Here is a 6,304-nt window from a genome sequence, read left to right on the forward strand (position 1 = left end):
AAAAAAAAAAAAAATCTCCATTAAGGTGTGGTAGAAGCAGGAAGGCTTGAAACTTTACCAATTAAACTTCTTTGGTGAAAGTAAATACAGATGACAATTCATTTCTAAATGCAAAAAATATTTCTTAAAATGCTCTTGGTTGGAAGTCTCAGCTTTAGAAAGTTAAGTTAAATTAAAACCTTCAGCTAACAAATTAATTGTTGAGGGGCAAACAAGCAGAAAGCTTTTGCTGTAGGAAATGACATTAACCTATCTATACGTGGGTTTGTTTCTCTTAGAAAAATAAGTGTCAAGTATTTATAATTACATTTGACATTTTTATGTTCTCATATTTAATGCATTTGTAAACATCAATATTTACTAGCTAATTTAGTTTTGACATTGTCTATTTCCTCTGCATGCCGTGCAAAGTGGTAATAAACCTCCAAATTTACGTTGAGATGCAGTGAACAGGAAAAAAAACTCTCGTGAAAACACAGAAGAATTAAAGATATTCACTTAATAACCAAGTAAGATCAGTTAAATAAAGCCATCCTGTGCAGTTTTCATTCCTGAAGTTAGTTTGTGATAAGTTAACAGTGCTAAGCATGGGGAAGGAAAACCTTTGTCTGCAATCTCATTCTCATATTCATTGTACAGTCTCAAAATCAGCACGTGTCATACAAATACTTGTCAATTTAAGTAAATTCTTGTCCATCTCTACTTTCTGTAGTCACATATACATCCCACAAGATGTATCTTATTGGAAGAGTTACGCCTATAAATTCCTATCCCTCAAGACATCTTACAACTAATGCTATAAAGTCAACAAACCAAGTCATCAGAAACATACTTTGTCTTATACATGTCTGGGCAAGAGTAAATAGCTCAGGCGATCTTTCCTCTAACAACTGCTGGTGAATATTCACACATCTTAGAGTCCACCAAGGTAAGGTCTGAAAGAAAATAAGGATATTTCAAGTGAAGAAATCTTTCACAATGAAAGAAATAAACAGCTTTCAAATATACACTATCTACTGGATTGTTATTTCTAAGCATATACATATACGCACACAAAAAAAGTGAGCATTGGCCTAGCATAAAGATGATTAAATAAGCAGCTCTTCAATGCTCTAACAGAATTTGATGGACTCTGCTTCTATTCATTTCTTGAACTACTCGTTGAATCCAGCAAATCTTTAGGACTACTAACTGGTAGGAAACTCTGTAAATAGGAAATAAAAGAAATACCTGTGTACTTTTTTTGGACCATCCACTTGCTACTCTGATACTCCTAGCTCTTGTAACAGAAAAAGACAATACTAAATAAAAAGCTGCATCCTACTTCTCTTCTTCCACATCATATTCTCGATTTTAATAAACAGCTATGATCTCACTCTTCAGTAATCTTTCCAGACTACTTAATCACTTTTTATGTGGAAGCCATTGAATATGCCTGGCCATCCAGCATTGCCTCTGTATATATTTCTTCCTTTCTATCTAATCTCATGTTTTATTAGGTGGGGGTAGAAAGGAGACTAAGAACTGCAGTTATACAAACATTGTGCAATCGCAATTGAAATTATTCATGTTTATACGTAGAATTTGAGAAAGACAAATACATCACTGATCTAAGTAATCACTTTACATTGAACTGTACCTAGATCACAGCTCAAGAAATGCCTGATTTTAGGGTACTGTGTGCACAAAACAAATTCCCCAACTTTTCCCTTTTTCTCTGCACCAGATGTGAAAAAGCTAACTGATAGTATAATATTCTATTCTCATAATCATACTTGAGATAATCATCTGTAAATGCCACATATAATCTAGACAGGTTCTAATGATTACTATCAAGGCACCTACTGAACTTTTTATTCAGATATGCTTACATCATTGTTCAGACCTAAGTGCTGAACACTACTCAAGGAAAGTCATCTAAACCAATCACACACAGTTGACTGTAGTGTCCTTAGAAGGGAATCATAAAAAAAGAATAATAGCATCTATTTAAAAAATTAATGAAAGAATTTCTGATATCAAACTGAACAGAGCAAAGGAACAGAAAGAGACTTGGTGGGGAAAAAAAAAAAAACTCACAGCCCAATATTTAATCACTTAAAAGCTTAAAGGCAACTTAAATAAGCTTCAAACTACTTCAGTTTACATTTAAATAAAGAAATACTTGTTTCCCAAGCAATTGAGTGCTCAGTTCAATGATACAATTTCCTGAGAACAAATGATTGCCACTCAAATTTTAGAGTCACAAAGAACATATTTATAAAGTTGCAAGCAAGTCATCTGAACTCTTTCCATTATTCTATTAGCAATGTTATTTCGGGGGAGCTGCGTTAAGAATATTTTTGATGACTTACAAACATCTAATTAGCTATATAAAATATATTTATATTTTATAAAGAGTTAACAAAGGCTAGTTTTGATAAAACAGATTTCAGAGTATACTCTCCTAATTTAAATTTATGTGAACTAATATTAAGAATAAAAGGTATTAAGAAGATTTTTTCTAAGAATAAAAGGTATTAAAGAAGCTTTTCTCTGAATGAGGATGAAGTGAGAAAGAATGGCAAACTTCAGCTGTTACACTGACCTGTTAAAGAATGCAGTTTTTAATCAGCTGCTGCCATTGGACCACTAGTCAAGCTTGTAGCCAGAAGTAATTGAATGCCCACTGGGTAGAAGGAGGCCCACAATTACATCAGTCTGAGGGGAGGCAGCATGGGAATTCCCTAAACAAAGTACATCTCTTCCCTCTCTGACTGACTCAGTTGCTGAAATTCAACAGCATTCATCTGTGAATAATAGGGAAAACGATGGAAGAGCTTGGCTTCCAGAAATACCATACAGTCAACATCTGCCAAACAGTTTAAATCATCACTCATACAAAGACCCAGCTGGGAATGGATGTTGTCAGCCAAGCGTAAAGAGGGACCATGTGGCATTTTGTTCTCCAGCCAAATTCTGTTCAACCAGAATGCAATAAAGAGAAACTGCCGCTGCTAAGTCCTCCAGTTCCAAAGGCTACCAACCTGCCTACTGCTGAACTACAAGGAAGGCAATGTCAAAAACCCACTCAAGAAGAGATTTGAATCTCTCTTTTTTCAAATGTATGAATACGAGAGAATTAAAGTAATTCCCACATGGATGCCTGTGAAAGATGTTGAAGACAATGAGAAAAAAATTACAATTACATCTAGAATTCATGGCTTAGAATTTATACAGTCATAGTTAATGGCATCCCAAATCTTGTTAAAAAGGCCACATAGTATGTATGTTGCACTGGACATTCGGGCTTTCTTCCCCCTTCTTCAATACTGATAGAAAGTAGATGCCTTTTCAAAAGGTTGTTTTCTATTCAATTTTTTTTATTTTATTTTTTATTTTTTTAAGATAATGTAGGGATTTTTCTTTTTTGAGGACTACAGTGAGATAGTAGGTCATCTTTAAGAAGGAGATACTTGTGTTAAACTGTAATGACTCTCAGTTACTTCTTAGAAGAACAAACCTCAGAGTAGCAGAAAAAGAACCGTAAGAAGTCATACGGACTTAGTGAGGCATGAAAAATAAAGAATAGAAAAAAAAAAACAATTAATGAGTAAGCACAGTCAATCATTTGTCACATATTCCTTACCTGAAGAGATGAGAGTTTGTGTCTTGAATTCACAAGGATTACCCTAGCTATGAGCAGCAAGATAGGATGAGAAGTCAAGGTATACACTGATTCAGCATCTAGAACTAACATCTTCAGAATTGTTGCATGCAGCATTTTTGGCTGAAACATAAACAAGAAAAGTGACAAGGAAATAAAACTTAAGTTTATGAACAAACTCATAGAATTAAGGAAAATAACAATTTACATGTTTAAGGAGAAAAGGTCTGCTCAAAAGTAGCACCATGTTTGGAATTCTAGCTGCTTCCTAAGTCGCAGTGAATTCTGCCTTGCCTCTTGCTAGAAAGACAGATCATATTAATGGGATCTGAAACACTCAGATTCCTCCTACCTGAAATGCATATGTCCTTTTAATGTTAGTCCCATTTAATATATTCCAGTATATAATTCTTCCCATAATCTAAGAAGAAAAACTTCTGATAAATAAAAGTCACTTAGCTTGACATATCAGAAATAAATTGTTAATAAATTTAGTCCGACAGTACTCAAGTACATTACATATTCCTCCAAGTTACATCAATGTGCGTTAACTTCCTCTCTCACCAGAGGGAACTTCCTGTTTGAGTGACATCAGAGTAGCAATACTGGAGCCATTTTTCTATTTGTCCAATCAACAAAGACCTCTCTGTTTTGGATGCTTTTATGTATGATGTTCTCTACAGTAATTATTTTTCTAGTGGGCTTGAGGTAGCTCTCCAGGGAACCTGTTTCTTGGTGATGACTATTAGATGACAGTCATATATTCTTCTCTCTCTTTTAATGTAAGGGAAGCATTCAAGCAGTTAATCTTCAGATTTGGGCAGATGTCAGTTTACCACTCGACATTTGGTTCTCATAAGTGCAGGTTTCTTTTGCAAACTAAATAAAGTATGGCTTCTGTTGTCAAATGGCATGAAAGAAGCAAAAAAAAAAAGGAACAAAAGAGAAAGCAAGAAGTTTAAATGACACCTTACACTGAAGTCACTTGTCTGAGAAAGATTTTTATTCTCTCTACACAAACAGGACAGAAGTTATTTGAGTCACATTTCAGCTTTTTAAACTAAACCTGTAATGTAATTCCTAAGTGTTTTGAAACTCTTCTCAGCACCGTTATCAACAGATTACTCTTAATAAATAAACTGTTAAGCCACATTATTGCCCTAGTTCACTGTCTAATAATCACTGCTTCTCCTTACAGTAATTTTCAGGCTTTTTTTTTCTGATTTGCTTAAGTTTTAAAACTGTTTAGCATGTATTATCATTGAAAATTACCACTGACTTCTTGCACAACATCACTGCAACCATTTCAATTCTAACATTAAAAACCAAATTTACAATGGTCTGACAAGCCACTTGGGAAGAAAGAAACTACACACTGGATGTATATTAGATGCAACCTACCTCCAGTGATTCAAAATGGAATAGCCTTACCAACATCTCTAACTATTCTTAATCTTGAAAAGTGATAACTTGGTGCTTCTACAGATTCATTTTGGAAATGCACATGTCACGTACACTTCACATACATTTCAGTTTACTTTAAACTTATTTTCCTCTCATTCGTTTTGAGTCACTCTAGAATCAAAGTACACCACGTTAAATACCCAGTGAAAAAGCAAAGCTACGAACTTTCTAAAGCCTTATAAACCTACTATAGTAACCTGCACTCATCTCATTTACGCACCATAGCAACCAGCAATGTCAAATACACATTTCAAAGCCTTTCATTAGCTCAGTCCAGCTAGTGAAACATCAGAAGGAAAAGAGTGAGAAAGGGAAGACAGAGAAATGTGTCACAGACTAGCCAATAAGCCAGCAATTCTCAGAGCCAAAGAACTGTTATGAATTTTAACAAAACAATGTTCTTTTCCACAAAGCAAATATCTTTTTATTAAGAAAGTTTAAACCAATATCCATTCATTCAACTTATGCTCTAAGACTACATTATCAGTGTGCATTTCTACCACCAGAATTTACTATCCTAAGGTAGTCTTCCAGGTGAGAGAACAGTTACACATAAAAGAAGCGGACTTCATAGTTTTCACAACTTGAAGGATTGAAAAGTCTGCGTTGAAATATACAGAAACTTCAAAACATTCACAAAGAGTAAAAGGAAATTGGGAACTTATTTTCCTGTATCTAAATGCTTAAGTTAGACAGCTTCCATATTTATCTCATATATCTCAGAAACTTTATCTGTTTCAAAACAGACACAACTCAATGATTGTTAACACAGTGCTTCAGACCTCAATTAGATGGTTGAGTCTTTCATTCCTTAAGCAAACTTGCAATAACAAACTATAATTACTTTATTTAGGCTGCCTCCAACTTCATGAGTCCAACCAGCAACAGGTAGGCAATACAGAGCTAAGGTATATATAGAAGAAAACAAAGATAAACAAGTATAAACAAGTCTTTCCCAGAGAACACTTCAAGTGGAAGTACTTCGTTACCAATGTTCTTGCTTGCATTGCCTGTAAGGCGTACTTCTGCTCCACTGTTATCTAAAGAAGTGTTTTCCAAGTGGCTACATTACATATGTATAAGCAGTGTAACATAGGGCCAGATCATAGGCTATTTTAGCAGACCACCTTCACTCACAAGACTTAATCTCCTCATTTAGCTTTTACCATAGCCCAGAAGAGGAAGAAATTAAAA

The sequence above is a fragment of the Meleagris gallopavo genome, chromosome 2, assembly GCF_000146605.3.
Source record: "Meleagris gallopavo isolate NT-WF06-2002-E0010 breed Aviagen turkey brand Nicholas breeding stock chromosome 2, Turkey_5.1, whole genome shotgun sequence".
NCBI lineage: Eukaryota > Metazoa > Chordata > Aves > Galliformes > Phasianidae > Meleagris > Meleagris gallopavo.